The following is an 18,299-nucleotide window of genomic DNA, read 5'->3' on the forward strand; positions in this document are numbered from 1 at the left end:
CCATGGTGGTCTTTTGGGGTGGGCTTGTGCTTGTAAATTCCAAGGGGATCACTTGTCTTTGAGTTGTGGTTTTTTGTGGTTTTGATCTTGTGTCTTGAGCACTATTGAGAGACATTGCTATAGAGGTTCCCCTTGTTCTTGTTTTCCCAACACTCGTAAGATAGCGGGAACCAAGTTGAAAATTGACCTTTTACAATGCTAGAAAGTTTGTAGCTTCACCACAATCTCCGCCACGACGTTGCAATGATGCAAGGCCTTCACTCTGGCTTTGATATCACTTGAAGAGTGTGCAGTGTGTGCAAAGTGTGAGGGAGAAGAAGAGCAGACAGGAGCACAATGTGGATGGAGCTCTCAATGAGGGTTTGTAATTGGAATACCTCACTACCCCTTATTGTTCTATATGATCAAAAGAAAAGATAAGGTTAGTACCGTCAATGTGATGGATGTCTGACTAATTGGCCTCAATCCTAACAACACACACACACACACACACACACACACACACACACACACACACACACACACACACACACATACACATTAATCAATGTAAAACCTGTGAAGAAGGGTAGTGGATCTATAGAATAACCATGAATTTTTCCAAACTTAACCAATTAAACAATGATTAAGGTGCTTATAAGAGAATAGAATTTGAATAGCAAAAAAGTGTGTAGCACACAATGTCTAGCATAGAAAAGAGAGACAATAGAATCTACTATGTGATTGAGAAGTGTGAATCAACATTATGACTCTGATATCAATTGAAATAATTAGGATGGATTAAGCAATGTAGCATTCATTAATACATGTGATTAGAAACTAAGAATGCTAATCACGCTTAGATAATCAATACGCACAAAATCATAACAGAGGCACACGATGATTATAGATGGTTATTGAGTGTATACACAAGCTCAATTTATAGCTTTGAGCTAAGCATCTTTGCACACATAGGTTATGATGTCATTGAGATTGCCAAGTAAGCTGCAAATTAGGATTTATCACATGGTTTTTCACACGTCATATGTTGACTAGGCATCCACATGTAAGAGGGCTTACACACATTATGTACTACCCCCCCATGTGGGTTTTGTATGCACTAAAGTAGTCACAAGAAGGAGGTAGTGCATTCTTACAAAGTGGATGTGATATGCGTTTTAAACACAACATAGGAATCTATAGTTTCTTGGTGTATGTGACTTCAAAGAGCCTCATATAAGTGTTGGGGTATAGGCGTCTGTGCCTTGCCCGGCCGCCCAGAGTCTGGGCGTCCACTGACTTGTATACCTTATACATAGCATAAGTGTATAGGGGGCTGCTCACTCTTTGAGTCTCCCCACCCATATCTGTGTTATGTGTCTCCTTCTCTCTCTCACACTCTCCGTCTGTGGTGCTCCCCGATCCCCTTCAATTGGTATCAGAGCTATGGTGACCGCGGAGAGCACGACGGCTTTGAGAGCTTCGAGGCGATAGCTCGCTCGCTCTCGACGGTGGAGTTCGATCGCGGAGTTTCACGAAGAGCGATTTTAGCTTGAGGAGCATTGTCTTTGGAGCTTAGGAGCTTGGTGTGGTCAAGCTTGGTCGAGGAGGCGGTTGCGGCTTCCTTGGTGAGAGGAGCTTTTGAGCTCAGTGGAGCTCGTTAGAGAAGTGCTCGGCGGAGGAGAGCTTGACATTCGAGTGCTTGGATGCTGTTGTGGCAGAGCTCTTGTGTTGGAGCTTGCATTGAGAGGACATTGCATCACGCAGAGTGGAGCAAGAGCAGGTTCAAGACTGTGTGCAGCTCGTTTTTGCCATTTTCGGGCTCTAAAACGCAGTTTTTTGCGTAGCTCCGTCATACAGAGTCAGATCTACATGATCCAGGAGTCTAGGTCAGGGTTTTGGCACGCTCCGGACGCGATGGTGATGTCTATTTGCTGAAATTATGCTTTGAATTACAGCAGGTACAGCAGCAAGTTTATTTGTGCACTCTCGCGTCCCAAAAACACTGTTTTTGGTATAGCTTTCACACCCAGACTCGGATACATATGATCCAGGAGTCTACCTTGGGGTTTTGGCACGCTCTGAACGCGCTCGTCATATCAGAATTTTAAAATTTTGAACGCTGAATTTTCTGCAGCAGCATTTGTTTATTGTGTGTCGAGGATTCCACACATGGTTTGCTCTCAGATGTGAGAGTGATATTTGCTGCAATGTATGCCTCGAGCATGTTTTTTAACAGTCACAGGTAGAGCAGATATTTGTGTACTAGATTTGCAGGTGTTTGCAATGATGTATGCAAAGTGTGGAGATTGGTGCATGCATTTGGAGTGCGGTTTGATGCGCTTTGGTTGCTCATGGTTTTGAGCGTGCAGTCAATTTGGTTACTAGTTTTGTGGCCGTTTTACTGACGAAACTCTGGCGAAATTTTCCCAGGAGTTTTATGCGCATCATTTATGAGATCTAGGTAGAGATTGCGGGTTGCACTCAGCATTTGTGTGCGGTGTTCTCTGCAGGTGGGAGATTTGTGCGTGTGTATGCATCGATACCGCACAGTGTGGGCTTGGTGATTAGCTCACGGGTTTGACAGGCGTACAGTTATCTTGGCACACTCACAGGAGTGAGTATTGTGATGTATGCTTGTGTGGCTACGAGCTAGGTAGCCGGATTCGAGCACTAATGGCTTAAGGTTTTTCAGCAGGTTTCAGCTATAGGTTTACAAGTTTACAGGCAGGTTTGAGGGCTTATTTGGGTGCTGAATTTTCAGCCATTGTTTCCTCTTTGCAGGTGTCCATGCATGGCTCAGTTGTAGGCTGATTTGGGACACATTTGTGACTTGTTTATGCAGCTGTTTAAGAGCTGAATTTTGGGCTGATCTGCAGCCATATTTTACAGCCATATTTGCAGACTTTTGTTGATGCAATTCGAGCCAGTTTAGGGCTGATTTGGTTGACATTTGCTACTCATTGTTGCTTGCTCTTTTGCGAGCATTATGGCTGATTTTTCATTTGACTTCCAGCGTTATGGTCTGACACAGTTTGATGGTGCAGATTTCGTTGCTTGGAAGAAGCATATGCTTGTTGCATTGGCAGATTTGGGGCAGGATAAACCCTTGCTTGGTTTATCGGCGAAGCCCAAGTCTATGCGTGATGATGATTGGCAGGATCTTGATGAGTTAGCCATGTCTACAATTCATTTGCATCTGGTTGAGTCTGTTTACTGGCAGGTCTCGAGGGAGACTATAACTCATGCTTTATGGCAGAGTTTACATGCTATGTACGCGACATCCATGTCTACAGGGGAGTCTAGTCCCACTTCTATGTCCATGGGAGAGATTGGTCCCACACGCAAGTCTCGACGGCATAGAGACTTGACATGTTGGCATTGTGGACATAGAGGGCACATTAGGCGTCGATGTTTCAGGCGTTTGAGACAAAGGAGGCGACAGATGCGTGATGCAGATTTGGGCATGACAGATGCTAGTGAGATCAGTACGGTGGTTACTGAGTATGCTTGTGATGGCGATGTCACATTTACATCTAGCTTGTCTTCATACGATCTTATGTCTACGGATTGCATATCAGATTGCACATTGTCTTCACATTGGTTACTAGATTCAGATGCTACATTCCATGTCACGTCGCATCATGAGTGGTTTAGCACGTTTTCTAGTGGGAGACTTGGTTGTGTGCACATGGCTGATGGTGCTGTGTATGACATTGAGGGTACATGAGACGTATGTTTGTCCTTGCCCAGTGGTATGAGATTTACCCTGCGTCACGTGCGTTATGTGCCAGATCTGAGACGGGATTTGATCTCAGTCAGACAGTTATGGAATAGTGGATGTCGGGTATCACTGCTTGAGCGATCTTTTGTGATGCATTTGGGTTCGCTAGTGATTGCGAGAGGTGCCAGGAGTGGTACAAGTTACCCATTGCATGTGGATCACGGGAGAGACGGTGTTGTCTCTGTGATCACGCAGCCAGGTAGAGAGCGAGAGAGCAGGCGAGTCTCTTTTGCTCATGGGTTGCAGGGTGCTTTGCATGGAGTGCAGAGTAGTGAGCTCGTTGTGCACACAGTTGGGGCACGACTTGAGCAGTCACACAGAGAGGTGACAGAGTCAGACATGCATGCTTTGCTAGTGACTGAGCAAAGCAGAGAGTCAGTTGTGCGAGATACTTTTATGCAGGATAGACAGGTAGAGCGGTCTTGCTCTAGTGAGTCACGACAGGAGGACGTTGTGCAAGAGTCTATGCATACGGAGTTAGAGCATGAGAGCTCTAGTGAGTCACAGCAGATTGAGTGGTCATGTTTGCAGTGGATGATTACAGAGGAGACTGAGATGTCAGCGATTATGCAGTCATTCCTTTCTATGCTCGAGAATGAGCATGGGGATATAGTTGTGCAGGATATGTCTTCCAGCAGACACCTAGAGCAGCTGGTTTGCTCTGAGGTTGCACGACAGGTTGATGCATCTTCTGCGAACAGTCAGGAGATGCATGTGGCTGACACACTTTGTCAGTCAGAGATGCCTATTGCCAGGGATATATATGTTGATGCATGCTCCGTAGAGCTAGCAGGGCCCACTAGCATTGCATCGACATTCGGTGGTCTCATGTATGAGATGTTGATCTTGAGACCGGATATCGCAGCTGCAGTGGGAGCATTTGCAGTTGGGGTTGTCAGTCGTTTGTTGACTGATGATGGCATAGTGCACGAGGGAGATATGCAGGTATTGCGTACATACTTGCAGTACGTGTGCGGTACGTCTCGTGGTGTATGGACTTACACGGGAGCAGGACAGCCGGATGCACACGATCACAGCCAGCCAGTGGGCATCGGTTGAGAGCGGTTTTCTCTCCCCTTTTTTTAGTCTTTAGACTAGGTTCCCTTGCTTAAAGGCACAGTCGCCTTTAAGTGGGAGGTTGTTGGGGTATAGGCGTCTATGCCTTGCCCGGCCGCCCAGAGTCTGGGCGCCCACTGACTTGTATACCTTATACATAGCATAAGTGTATAGGGGGCTGGCTGCTCACTCTTGGAGTCTCCCCACCCATATTTGTGTTATGTGTCTCCTTCTCTCTCTCACACTCTCCGTCTGTGGTGCTCCCCGATCCCCTTCAATAAGTTCGCATTTTTTGGACATGTTTTTTATGAAAACTTTGCGATGGCCAAATTTTAAGAAATCATTTAGGAAAGAACTGAGTGGATACTCTCTATAGGAAAGCACAAAATCTCTAAAGAGGGGAAGCAAGCACTACTTGACATTGGATATGTACTTCCCCAGTGATCAGACCTAGTCTGACTCAACCCCCTATGCATCCTTTTGTATGTTTGGGTTTCTCAAGGCACAAACCATGCTGGAGGTTTACTATACATTCTTTTTTAAACTACCACTCACAATTGTGAGCATGGGAAAAAAACAAGGTGAGGAGTCAAGAAGACTGCTGGCTGCAGTCAAGGGGCGATAAGAGTTATGGAGGGTAGTTTTAAATGAGTGTTCACAATCACATGTCATCTCTATTGTAAATTAACATTTTATTGTATTCTCTATTATACACATAATTACAAATGCCTTATATGTTATGAAATGCCTCACTTAAACACCAAGGTGACAAGCTCACATTGGCATTCTAAAACAAAATAAAATGAAAAGTAAAATAAAAATAATAAAGGAACCCATTGACAAGTTAATACAAAAGAATATTTTTTTGCTTTGATAAGAAATGATAGGTTTAATAAACCTAGAAAATAATAAAACAATTTAATGAAGTGGACCTTTATGAGATTTTGAAATGAAAGAACTCTTTTATTAATTAAAATAACATTTAAAAAAATTATGAGTTAATACTTTATATCATGCGATCAAACTCTAATGAATGTACTTCTTAATCCCTTGTTTTCTAAGGCTTTTTTGAGCAAGCAAAAAAAAAAAGGCTCAAGAAGAGAATAGAAAGACATTATAAATTGATTTTGTGACTTTGTTTACTTAATAAATGGTCCCTTTCTTTCTGTTTTTGGGCTAATTCACAATCATGACTGAATTATATTAACAACTCAAAACAACTACAAATACTAGTCATGCTCATGTCAAGCCACGATGTCTCCCAGCAACCATAGTTACATTGGTTGAAAGGGAGGCCACTCCACGGTAAAAGCAAGAGACCTGGCTAGACAAGGAGCATACACTTACCCATGTGTGTCATACATTGTGGCACCCATAACCTTGTTCCACTCATCAGAGCTCCTCCATTTCCCATTGGGGACAATCGCTTCCTTGCTTTTGTGTATGATCTCCGTGAACCTTGCTGTTTCAAGGGGGCATTCTCAAAGAGTCGACAGTTCTTGGTCTTCCACACATGTTTAAGTAGCTGAATCTAACAATTTTCATATTAATAAGTAGTGGTTGGCTCTTGAACACCTTCCCACCCAAGAAGAGATTGTTCTTGAAGAGCCCAATCTTCCATGTCTTTTGAACCCATTTGCAAGTCTTTCCTGCTAGGCTATAGATCGCAGGGAATTCCTTAAATAAGTGAGGCAAGTCCTCACTTCTAGTTTTGCATTGCGAGCATCCATCTTGACCAATACCTCTGGGTAGGACCTTCACACCAATTGGTAAGGCTCCCCAAAGTACCTTCCATAGAAACACTCTAATCCCATGCGGCCATGTTGTCTAGGTTGTAGTGGTGTAGCTGGAGTGAATGGTCCCTTTCTTAAAGAGCCACATTCAACCAAATAGACTTACAATTGTGAATATGGCTTTAGAAAAAAAAAGCAAGATGAAAGTTCACTTTGACCTACATAAGGCTATTGATAGCAATTTAATAATAAAAGAAATTTTTTGTGAAAAAGAAAACAAGAAAGTGGCACTAATATTTTAAAACAATTAAATTATCATAATATAAAGAATATTTATTATGAAAACAAATGCAACAATGAACTATTTAAAGAGAGAAGTACACAAATATCAACCCCTCTCACGAAGACTTCCAAAAAATAGTAACAAAACAAGTTTGTTACTATATGTGACACTAATAAGCAAGATTTTTTTTTCCAAACTCACAATAGTGAGTGGGTGTATTGAACTCATCCTAAAAAATATACAAAGAGACCTCAAGCTCATATTAAGTCTTGAAGGATATCATATTACATCGACAAAGCCTGAGGCCTCATAAAGAGATAGCCCACTACCCATCCTCAAGTCAACTCAAGCACGTCAATACGTCCGTGATGGCCCACACCCACTCATCCGAGTCCTTCCTTTGCCACACGCTACAATCGAATCCTTGCTTTTTTGAACAATCTCTTTGAAGCTAGTGATTACAATAACATTCTCAAACACCCAACTATTTCTAGCCTTCCAAATTTGCTTAAAGTAACTTTATCTAACTATTTGAGTGCAGACCAAGAGAATTTGGCTATTCAATGTCCTCCCTCCAAAAAACAAATAGTTTTTGAAGAATGCTATTCCCCAAGTCCTTTGAAACCACTTGTGTAAGACCTAGGGAACTGAGACATAGGATCCTCCTCCCTACCGCCCTTTATATAGGCTTAGCTCGTAGCTCTTGCCCTAAGTTGATCCCCAGTCCACACTGGTCCAGTCCAAGCCCTTGGCCTAGGTCCCTGACCCGCTAGGTTGGGCCTTGCCCCGTAGGACCCTTGTCCTGACATTACACCCCCCTTAAGAAGAGTTTTCGTCCTCGAAAAGAAAAGTGGAGAACTTCTTCTTGAGAACACTAATGTTTTCCCAAGTGGCATCCCTCATGGATCTAGCTGTTTGGTTGCCCGGAACACGGTTCCGCAGGAGGTTCAATGAAACCAAGAGTAACATCTTGATTTTCCACATTGTTGTCCATTTGCAACCATCTAGTGTATAGACTCCATTTAGAATGCACATGAGCATGCTAAACGAGTTATCACGACAAAGATGTACCTGAAGAGTATCGCTTTTCAATTTCTGTGAAAGTAACTTGTTGACCTAACTCATCAGCCAAGTGTAAGTCCTTGACTTGTTCTCAAATTTCATCAGTAAACAACCCCACCCTAATGAGTGTCAAGGTTGAGAACCTGAGTTATACATGAAGATACTATCGAGTCGCAACATGCATTAACTGATAGTAAGTAAACTCCAAGAAGAGCAATAAATGCTTACTAATTGGATCGCTTGGTGCTAACGTACGCACTTTGCTTATCCTTTAGCACAAGATTACTCTTTGTAATCTACCTATCCCCTTGGATAACTGATAGTAATGAGGTGTGTTTTCCTCACGGTTTACAAACAGTCGTCCTAGATGATTGGTAAACGGGGAATCACAGTAGTGTATAAGATTGGTGAGGAATCAACAATGTCCGAAATAACCATCGTGGTTAACTTGAAAAAATCCACAAACGCCCAAACCGAGCCATGACCTCTATTGGTGATTAGTAGACCCAAAAGTAATCTCCTAGAGATATTGCACTTAGAGAGTGCAAAATGCTTCATAAGCAACAACTTAAGGAATATGCATGCCGTTCCAAGTCAGCCTTTGCTAAACACTAGGGCCCATAACACCTAGTGTGCATGCATTTAGCAAAAACAAACCCGAACCTATATATCCATAATGATCCTTGCCAATACTTATGGCAAATGTGATGCGCCTAGCACGCATTAAAAGGAATGTAAATAGTTCTGAAAAGAAACTAAATACTTTTAGTTGCAATCTTTTGCAAGCCTTGCTGAAACGTCTGAATCACAATAGAAGGTGAAACATTGATCACTTCTAGGTACAGACAATGAAACTTTTTCATTAACAACTTATAGCCTTGCTATATGTATAAACAACCCTCTCTAATGTTGTTTAGTAATACTTGTAACAAAGCCTTTCAACAAGAGTTGGACCATAGCAAAATGTGAAAGATCAGTCACACCTAGGTCCCAACCATGAGACAGTCTTAGTAACTTAGCATACTTGGCTATATGTAGAAACGACCCTCCGTTAAGGTGGTTTCATAGCACTTGTCACTGCAACAAATCTGTACTGAGTACCCGACAATTTTTGGCCACTGAAATTGTTCCTGATACGGTGTGCTCCAAATGGTCTAATAAACGGATGCGACTAGCACGTAGGGACTTCGTGGCGACACATCATTAAGAATTAGGCGCCAATGTCAGTCCAGAGACTCACATTCACCACATGTGGAATATGTCTCAAAGAAGGATGGCCGAAAAAGCGACATCAATCAAGTACAAGATGTACTTGTGTGTGGAGGAACTGCAAAACACTCCGCGACAAGAGTGAGAGGGACCCTCATTATCATTGCTCCACATTGGCTAAATTGAACTCCTTGAGTTCCTAGACCATGTTGTATCCCATGTGACAACATGTGCCAAATCAAACCTGATAAGTGGATTCATAACAGCATAACGTATATTGGACACTACGGCCCAAAATACTTTGTTTCGACATGCCCTTGGCATGGCTCGGAAATATTCAAGCAGATTTATACGACTTGAAGAAACCAAGCAAAGCATACTAAAAAATGGAGTAACACCAAATCAATAGATGCGTACCTGGAGATTTGAACTTAATGATCACTTACCCGTATTCAAATGTAGAGAAGCACGTCTCCCATCTGGAAAAAAAAACAAGCAACATTGCACTGGGTACCCTGGGTGTTGTCGTTGCAATCCAAACCCTTTGGTTATTATCTACGTAGTCAAACCCCTTTGTAAGACCCTTTATAGAATCTGCTCAACGAGTAGGTAACGGTAACCAACATAGTCGAACGTTATACAAATGATTGGAATCAACTTGAAAAGTTGAATTTGTCCAGTACCCCCTGGTAGATTGTGGACTTCTTTCCTTGAAAGTACAACTAGGATAGATATAACTGGGATCCTCAATGCCTGTGGGGTGATTTAGTAAACACCCGCTGGGTCTTACCCCAAAACTTTACTGCCATAGACACTCGTAGTGCTATAGAAAGAGCAAGAGATCGACATAAGGGAGATGCCTAGCTCTTATGGACACCCATGTTGTCTCAACTGATTGCTGCATCCATACTTTGTGGTAGAGATCAACTGATGTGAGTTTAAGATTATGAGAACCTCAATTCGAGCATCATACTAAAAACATGTAGTGCATACAGAACACCGAAAAGATCTATAATGGCAAGACTCTTGCTTGGACATTAACATCAATGGGAACTCCATGGGATAGATCTGTTCAAGCTGGAGAACAATCACCCAAGAAATACCAGCATTGGGTCTTACCATTGTCCTGACAATGGCTCTTCGCATGTGTGGCTCATAGACCTTGTGCCAACAACAAATTAGTGGTCAATCAAGAAACCAATGAAGACTAATTGGAGTGGCGTCTTGGCCACTTACTATCTAAGAGTTGAAGCACCTTGGCTCAAACTGACTCACGAGCAAAACATGTATCAAAATATTCTTAAAATGTTTTCAGTATTTTTTGAGAGAAATAAGAAATAGAGAAAATAAGAGCATGCTGGGCTGATGAACTTTCCTTAAACAACTATGACGTGTATACTTGATTTCCATGCTCTTGTGCATCTTATGCCTTACATGCAGCTTATCCTATAAGCATGCAACAGCTTTCTGCTATGACTCTCTCATCGAGAGAGGTAATAGAAAAGCACAAACAAGTCACAGACCAACCCACATGTCGTGTATGTGGTTGTGACGACACCAGTGTGACTTAATGATAGCACTTTGCCGTTGAATTAAGTCCAAGTTTTAGGTTCTTTTTAGTGGTGTTGTTTTGTGACAATGACCCAAAAATCATATTAAACAATTCAGAACTTATCTTGTCCTTGACAAAGTGTCTGGTGTTATAGCGGAAGCGTATACCACCATGGAGTGTCCGACGTCTAGTAGACTAGTACGTCGTGCATACATAGCAAAAAATAGAATAACAATTAGAATAAAAGGCCCGTGACTGCAATGATAGCCTCAACCTTGGGAGTTGTTGGTATACAAGCCGTGCACGATTACACTGGCATGGATACATCACAGTGCACCATTGCGAAAACTATGAGCTTATATCCACATAGTGCCAAAGATGTGTGCGTGAGAATGATCTAAATTCAATCGATGATACTTTGGCACATAAGAGAAGCTGTACTACACATGAAGTCGGGCAAAGCACTTTGCTTTGTACAGCGGCATCTTATGGAGTCTGCCCAAGCAATTTGCTTTGCATAGCAGAGAAATCTTTTCCAAAACGAAAAGTAAAACATATGCAAGAACAAACATAACTTGAAATGTACTAACCTTGTCGCCCACTTGTGGCGAAGTTGTTGGTAGTGCGCTCGAATATGCTCAAGTGAGTGAGCGTATCGATCATATACACTTGTGGGATGTAAAAACATGTAACATCTTCGCAAGTTTTTCCAAGTTTGTGTGTTAAGAGCATATTTCAAACTGCATTGCTTGATTATTGTTGTCCTTGACCATATAGATTTGTCTTGATCGATGAATGGGAAAAAAAATAGTGTACCAAGAAGCCATGCTCTAGCAAAATTGCAAATCCTTTGCTGCAAGTCTAGCAATCGGCCATGCCGATGTTTGGGAGATGCCAAAACATTTTCGAATGTCCATGCTTTTCCACCCACATGCCAATGCATGATATAGCTTAGTAGCCCGACTTTGGATGCTACCTGTGATATTTAAGTACATGTGCCAATGTTCATGGCGGCAAAAATATCAAAAGAATGGATTGTCATACTTTGCCCGCTGAACTAAGGCAACCTTTACTTGCCATGCTTGAAGTACAGGGAGACCTGCAAAATTCCATGAATTTAGGACACAAAACCTTTAACTTAACTTGCTTACCGACTTGTATGATAATGCATGGCGTAGCATCCACAAATCCAATGTAGTAGCTGGTAGACTTGTCGTATGCGTGAGGCCATAGTCTTGGATTAATCCCCTTCTTTGAAGGCATAATCCTCGTAGGCACCACGAGACACTGATAATTGGTGCTAATTATACTCGCAACCTCAAATCCGGGAGATAACCAAAATTTTAGTGCGTCTGGAAGTGTTGGCGTGATTCAAAAGGGTCTGAAATGCGATTCTGTTTGCTGCTTGCAATGCTACGGCGTGTCGAGCACTGAGGTCGACTGACAACACTCCAAGAGAGGGGGGGACCTTGGGCGTGGGTACCCTCCCTTGTACAAACATATTGCCCTAAGGCAATATGGCCTTGGGCATGCCAGTTTAAAAGGAAGGAAAAAAATAATAAATTTCTTATTAAAAAAAACTCTGGAATTGGCCATGGCGAGCTCGGCACCTGCTGCAGGGAGAGCGAGAGAGATCACGCTTACTGCGATGCTCTGTCGACCATGGGCCAGTGACGAGAAGTTCTCAATGTCGCAGGGCGATTCTGCTCAGCTCATCTCCTTGTTTTGAGCAGATCGCCCCCCAACACCCTCCCCTCGTTTGGGTTGATGCTAGCGGCCCCTTTGCCCCTGTGCCCTCGTTCATCTTCCCGTGGCCCCTATGCCCATGTTCCCTCGTTAGGGTTGATGCCCGCGGCCCTTCATCTTCACGGATAAGGGTTCTTGCATGCGCCCTGTCGGTTGCCAGTCCCTTCTCGTCGAACCAAGAGGCCATGCCCGCCATGGGAACGAGAGAGAGAGAGAGAGAGAGAGAGAGAGAGAGAGAGAGAGAGAGAGAGAGAGAGAGAGAGAGAGAGAGAGAGAGAGAGAGAGAGAGAGAGAGAGAGATCTCGATGAGAGAGAGGCATCATGCAATCATCCGTGCAAGGCTTCCTCCTCCTCCATAGCTCCTCCCTCCCCCTGAGCTCTGATACCAATGTAAGACCTAGGGAACTGAGACATAGGATCCTCCTCCCTACCACCCTTTATATAGGCCTAGCTCCTAGCTCTTGCCCTAAGCGGATCCCCAATCCACATTGGTCCAGTCCAGGCCCTTGGGCTAGGTCCCTGACCCCCTAGGTTGGGCCTTGCCCCGTAGGACCCTTGTCCTGACAACTTGAAATTTTTTCCTGCAAGGCCGCTAACAGAGATTCACTCCCTAAACAGGTGAGGGAGGTCCTCATATGCTCTAGGTCCATGTCCACAATTGCATAAGACCTTTACTAAGGTCTTAAACAATCCAAAAAAACAAAAAAGAACCACATTAAGTTTCTTTACAACACGAAGCTTTGTCTTGTTGTTTTAGAATGCCAAGCTGGAGCACTAGCGTCCCATTACTATGATGTCAGTTGCATACAAAATAACTGCCAAAATTGTAGCCCTCAGGCTCTCTCCCCTCTTGGGCAAGGTCGTCACCCCCCACCAACATGGGTTTATCAAGGGAAGGTCAATATATGATAACATCCTACCAGCAATGGTCGGCATAGAGTATGCATCATTCACCAAGCAAGAGTGTATATTGCTGCAACTATATTTAGATAAATCTCATGATAGAATCACATGGTCGTTCATCATCGAAGAAGTCATGAAAGAGTTGGGATTTGGGTCGAGGATGGGCCAGTTGATCAGTACTCTTGGTGTTGGTAGCCAATATGAGATCCTGTTTAATGAGAGAATTGTAGGTGCATTTTTTGATCAAGCAAGGCTATCCACTAGCCCCTCTAATGTTTGCCATTGGATCTCATCCTTTGGTGACATTACTTGAAGACAACGTTGCAAGAGGGGAGATTTAAGGGCTCTCTCTACCCAACAAGGACCAAATTCTGGCGAATCTGTTTGCAGATGACTCCTTGCTCTTCCTTAAACCTTGTCCTCGTGTGATTAGGAAGGCTCTAGAGATTGTGCAAAAGTATGCCATTTCATTAGGGTCAAAGTGCAATATTGAAAAATAAAGATTGATCTCCCTCTCAAAAAATGACTCGTTCGATTCATCAATGTGGACCAGGGAGATTGTGTCTAAAGGGAAGGTATTTAGACACTTGGGAGCCCATCTAGGTGTGGATGTAACCCACAAACAAAGATTTTGATGGGTGTTGGATGAGGTTAGGAGAAATATGCGAAGGTGGGAGTTTGTGCTTCTCCCCTTCTTGAGCAAAGTAAAAGTGATTTTTATGCCCCCCTACATAGCCTTCAATGGTCCGTTGTTAAAGCTAGCCAAGTGCAGTAGGAAGGAGTTCTTGAAACGAGTGAAAAGATTCCTATGGATAAACAGCCTCGGGGGTGCACCTTTAAGAAACTATTCATTTAACATGCATTCAAAGGGTATTAAGGAAACTCCTTTACTAACATGCTTAAGGTAATAAAATGACCCCTTATATTATTATAATCCTCCTAAAATATTACAATTTTGGTAATTAAAAACCCATTCATTTGAAGTCACTTGGTAACTTACATGTTTAAGAGGTGAACCCCCCCCCCCCCCCAGAAAACAACACTAAAGACTCGCTGCCCTCCCAATGGGTGAGTTGGGAGTCCATCGCTAGACCAATAGAGCAAGGTGGTATTAGGATCCTTAACCCTAGTACTCATGCAGAGGCACAGTGTGCCAAGTTTGTGATAGCAACCTTGGAGCAGGACTAAGCATGGGATGTTACAACAAAGGCCATGATGGACAATGCCAGGCTGTGCTTGCAAGGTGGCTAGTGGAAAGGGATGGAGATGCACAACAAGTTGCTTGCCCCTCAGTGGTCTAACCTAAAACTTAGGGGTACAATAGGCGAGCTAGTTAAAAAGTGCAATAAAGTACAAAAGACCTTAGAATGGCAAGAGACTACTAGGTACTTTCGAAACTCGATTACTCACTGGTTCCCTTGGTTGTCAAGGGCGGGAAGCATCCTATTGAACCCCTTCTGGAGGGAAGTGTCTAGAAACATCAATAACAAAGGACTACAAAAACTTGGCCAGTTTTGAGATAGTAGTAGTAGAGGTTGGACAGGTTCAAACAAGTTGTCGAACCGCAGAGGACTTGTTGTGCATCATGTGTGAGCCACTAAGCTGGATGCAAATTAACTCATAGATGCAATTGGGTGTGTCACTCACCTCTCTCTCGATGTCGATAAAGGAAACCCATGTTGCAGGGAAGAGAGAGCTTGTCGTTGCTACTCAACCACCTCGTCGCAGTGCCGTATCATCGCTCACGCTTGCTCACATACCGAGAGGGGGGGGGGGGGAGTCATTATTTATAAATTTTGCATATTACGTGCGTTAAAGGACTATTTATAAAAGTCCTTATCTATGAATTTTTGACAAATAAAACACACCTTTTTTATATTCAATCTGTAAATTTTTTTCTAATTCCATTAGGTCTCCCCAATCTCGAAAAAATATAAAGTCTTTCAAAACATATTAAGTGCACGAAGTGAAGGGGGAGTTTAGAAAATGAAAAGATAGATGAAGTAGGAAAGTCAAAAGGCATATGAAGGTGGAAAGTCAAAAGAGCTTTTGTGTCCATATAAAGAGGTGTGCACCTTCACATTGTATATTTATGTTTCTCTTGTATATTTTTTCTTTAGTGTTTTCTTCTCTTTAAAGTGTCCTTGCTCTCTCTCTCTCTCTCTCTCTCTCTCTCTCTTTAAATTGTATCCGTTTTTCTCATGTCCAACTGATACTCTTGCAAACCTACGTGCTTTGTCATTGTTGTTGCTGCTTGTTATAGACTAGTGCATTGTTTTTGTTGTTATTGAGGGAATTTTTGAATTAGAAATACCTTTTAATGTTTTTTGAAGCCATTAGGAATACCTTTAACTCCCCAATCTCAGAAAAATAAATATTCATTCAAAATATATTAAGGGCATAAGTGAAGGGTGATTTTTGGAAATGAAAAGATAGAGGAAAGTGGAAAGTCAAAAGACATATGAAGATGGAAAGTTAAAAGACCTTCTGTGTCCATATAAAGAGATTTCTCTCTTCTCCTTTATTTTCCCTTGAGCGTTTTCTTCTCTTCAAAGTGTCCTCTCCTTATTTTCCCTTGAGCGTTTTCTTCTCTTCAAAGTGTCCTCTCTCTCTCTCTCTCTAACACACACACACACACACACACACACACACACACACACAATGTTATATCCGTCCTTCCGAGCTGCTACTATTGCAAAGCTTCGTGCTTCATCATTGCCCGTTGGTATGTGTTGTATGCTAATGCATCATTTTGTTGTTGTTGAGGATATTTTATGGTACCTTTCTGTATGTAAAAATGAGAGGAAAAAAAAAAATAACCCCTTTGGTTGCACTCACGTGATAGTCACATAATTATTAAGTGACCCCCCCAAGTCACATACACACATGCACACACGTACACATTCTCTCCCGCTCACACACAATAGGAGATAATGCAAGAGAGAAGGAGAGCAAGAGAAATCACAATACAATCAAGAATGACCAAAAACTAGGTTACAGACCACTTATGTGGATCATCCCGTCCACATATGGGTGCCCACACTTGGCCGATAGTCAAACATGTTATCTCTCTCTCTCTCTGCTAATATGGTGTGCACATATGATTGACGATCACCCATGACTACACATGTGGAACTGACAAGCCCGGCCCATCGGCCCATGATTCAATACAAATAAATAAGAATGACGCTTAAAGTTAACATGCCCCCCTTCTTGATGTAAATTCTATCCTTGGAATTTAGGAATGTGTGTTTGAAAAGCAAGAACTACGATCCATTGAATGGGTCTTGTAGGAGTTAAACATCCTAATGAGAGTAGTGGCCCATGCATGTGTCCTCAATCAATAAGTTTAATACTACAAGATGGTGCACTTGTCCTCTGCAAGAGAGCACTCTTTATCTTCACTCAAATGCTGCAAAATTAACAAGAAATAGCACAAAAACTACATTCTCATAAGAATATGGATAATTACAAATCATTTGCAATGAATAAGCACAAAATGATGATTAGTAACAAAATATTATACAATTTATTGAGCATTAAACACTAAAATGAAATATAATTAAACTCATGAGTACTTGTAGAGGTCAACAAATCAAAAAGTAGTGTCACTAATTTAATTGTCATTAGGCACTAAAGGTCAATTATTAATTCCATACACAATCTTCCTAATTCTTTATAGTCAAGTTAGGGTTGTTGAATCGTGAGAGGAATTATTTCAGGTCCCAGCTCAAGGTTACTATGATGGTAATGATAAGATTTGGGTACCTAAACGTAAGTTGTTTTCCTCCCTGTCACCTATAGATCCATGTAAGCCATCTCTTGTAACTCCAAAGCCAATTGAAGACTGGGGAAAGGAAAAAATCATGGAGTACTCCACACATGTTATAGAGCTAGTTGGGTACCGAAGCAAGAACGATTTGATCCACCTAGCTTAGGAAGAGGGGAGTCAAATGAAGCTTCTAGCTCCTCACATGGTTCATCCATAGAGATAAAAGCTTCTACACAACTTTCACCTACCATCGTAAACATCCACAAAAAAAAAAAGAATCAGCACCTCCCATTGTAAATTCATCACCTAAAGCAACATTTTAAGTAAGATCATGAGAGAGTACCTTACCATCCTTGCAACTTGATGAAGCACCTAAGGTGGCAGAAAACTATTGGCCAAAGTCCTCACCCATTACAACTTACACCAAAGGGTTGAAGGAGGTGTGAAGGTCCTGGACAAGTAGGTGGTAGTGGATGTATATGACTGATGCGATTTTCATAGGCCAGAAGGGGTTCAGAGTGGGACTAAATGGGATGACAAGTAAGGATGTCCGAGAGGCTGGTTTTTTGCTTAAGGATGTAGAGCTTGAAGTGTTGAGATATCTGGTCTAGACGGCTCGTTAAACGAAGCCACGAAGTGCGAGATATTGAAGTTTAAAACTGGAGGTGGTTTGTAGACTCTAGACAGACATGGCAAATGATGACAGATGGTCGAAGCCGGTTTCAGTCGATAGTTGTGAAGAGCTTGTAATGTGGAGCCTGTCGTTTTTTTTAGATTGACAATTGGAGTCCTAGATGCCAAGTTACAGGAGTTTAAAGTTTTTCCAGGGGCCGGTTCTGAGCCAATTTGATAGCATAGGAGAATGTTCTAGCAGGAGTTTTTGGACCTCAATAAGGTTTTGGAGGGTAGTATGCACTATATGGAGCTAATAGGAAGTGACTTCTCATCAATCAGATGCCTCGACAATGAGATATGGCCTATAGAAGTTGGTGCCAGTTTCCTGCGGGGTGCCACCATATGAATTTCTTCTGTTTTGATCGCATCGATTGGAGTGCCCCACATAGTCAAAATGCATCAGGGATGGTACATGTTGTAGCCAGCAATAGGCTTTGCAGGCATGAATTTACGGTTCAGGATTTGGATCACGAAGTAGTGGATGGCAGGCAGGGGAATTGGGAAAGGAAACAAAAAAATTTGATAATAAGTTTTTGTTGAAGTTT

Source organism: Adiantum capillus-veneris, chromosome 22 (assembly GCF_014529385.1).
Source record: "Adiantum capillus-veneris isolate H3 chromosome 22, ASM1452938v2, whole genome shotgun sequence".
Lineage (NCBI taxonomy): Eukaryota > Viridiplantae > Streptophyta > Polypodiopsida > Polypodiales > Pteridaceae > Adiantum > Adiantum capillus-veneris.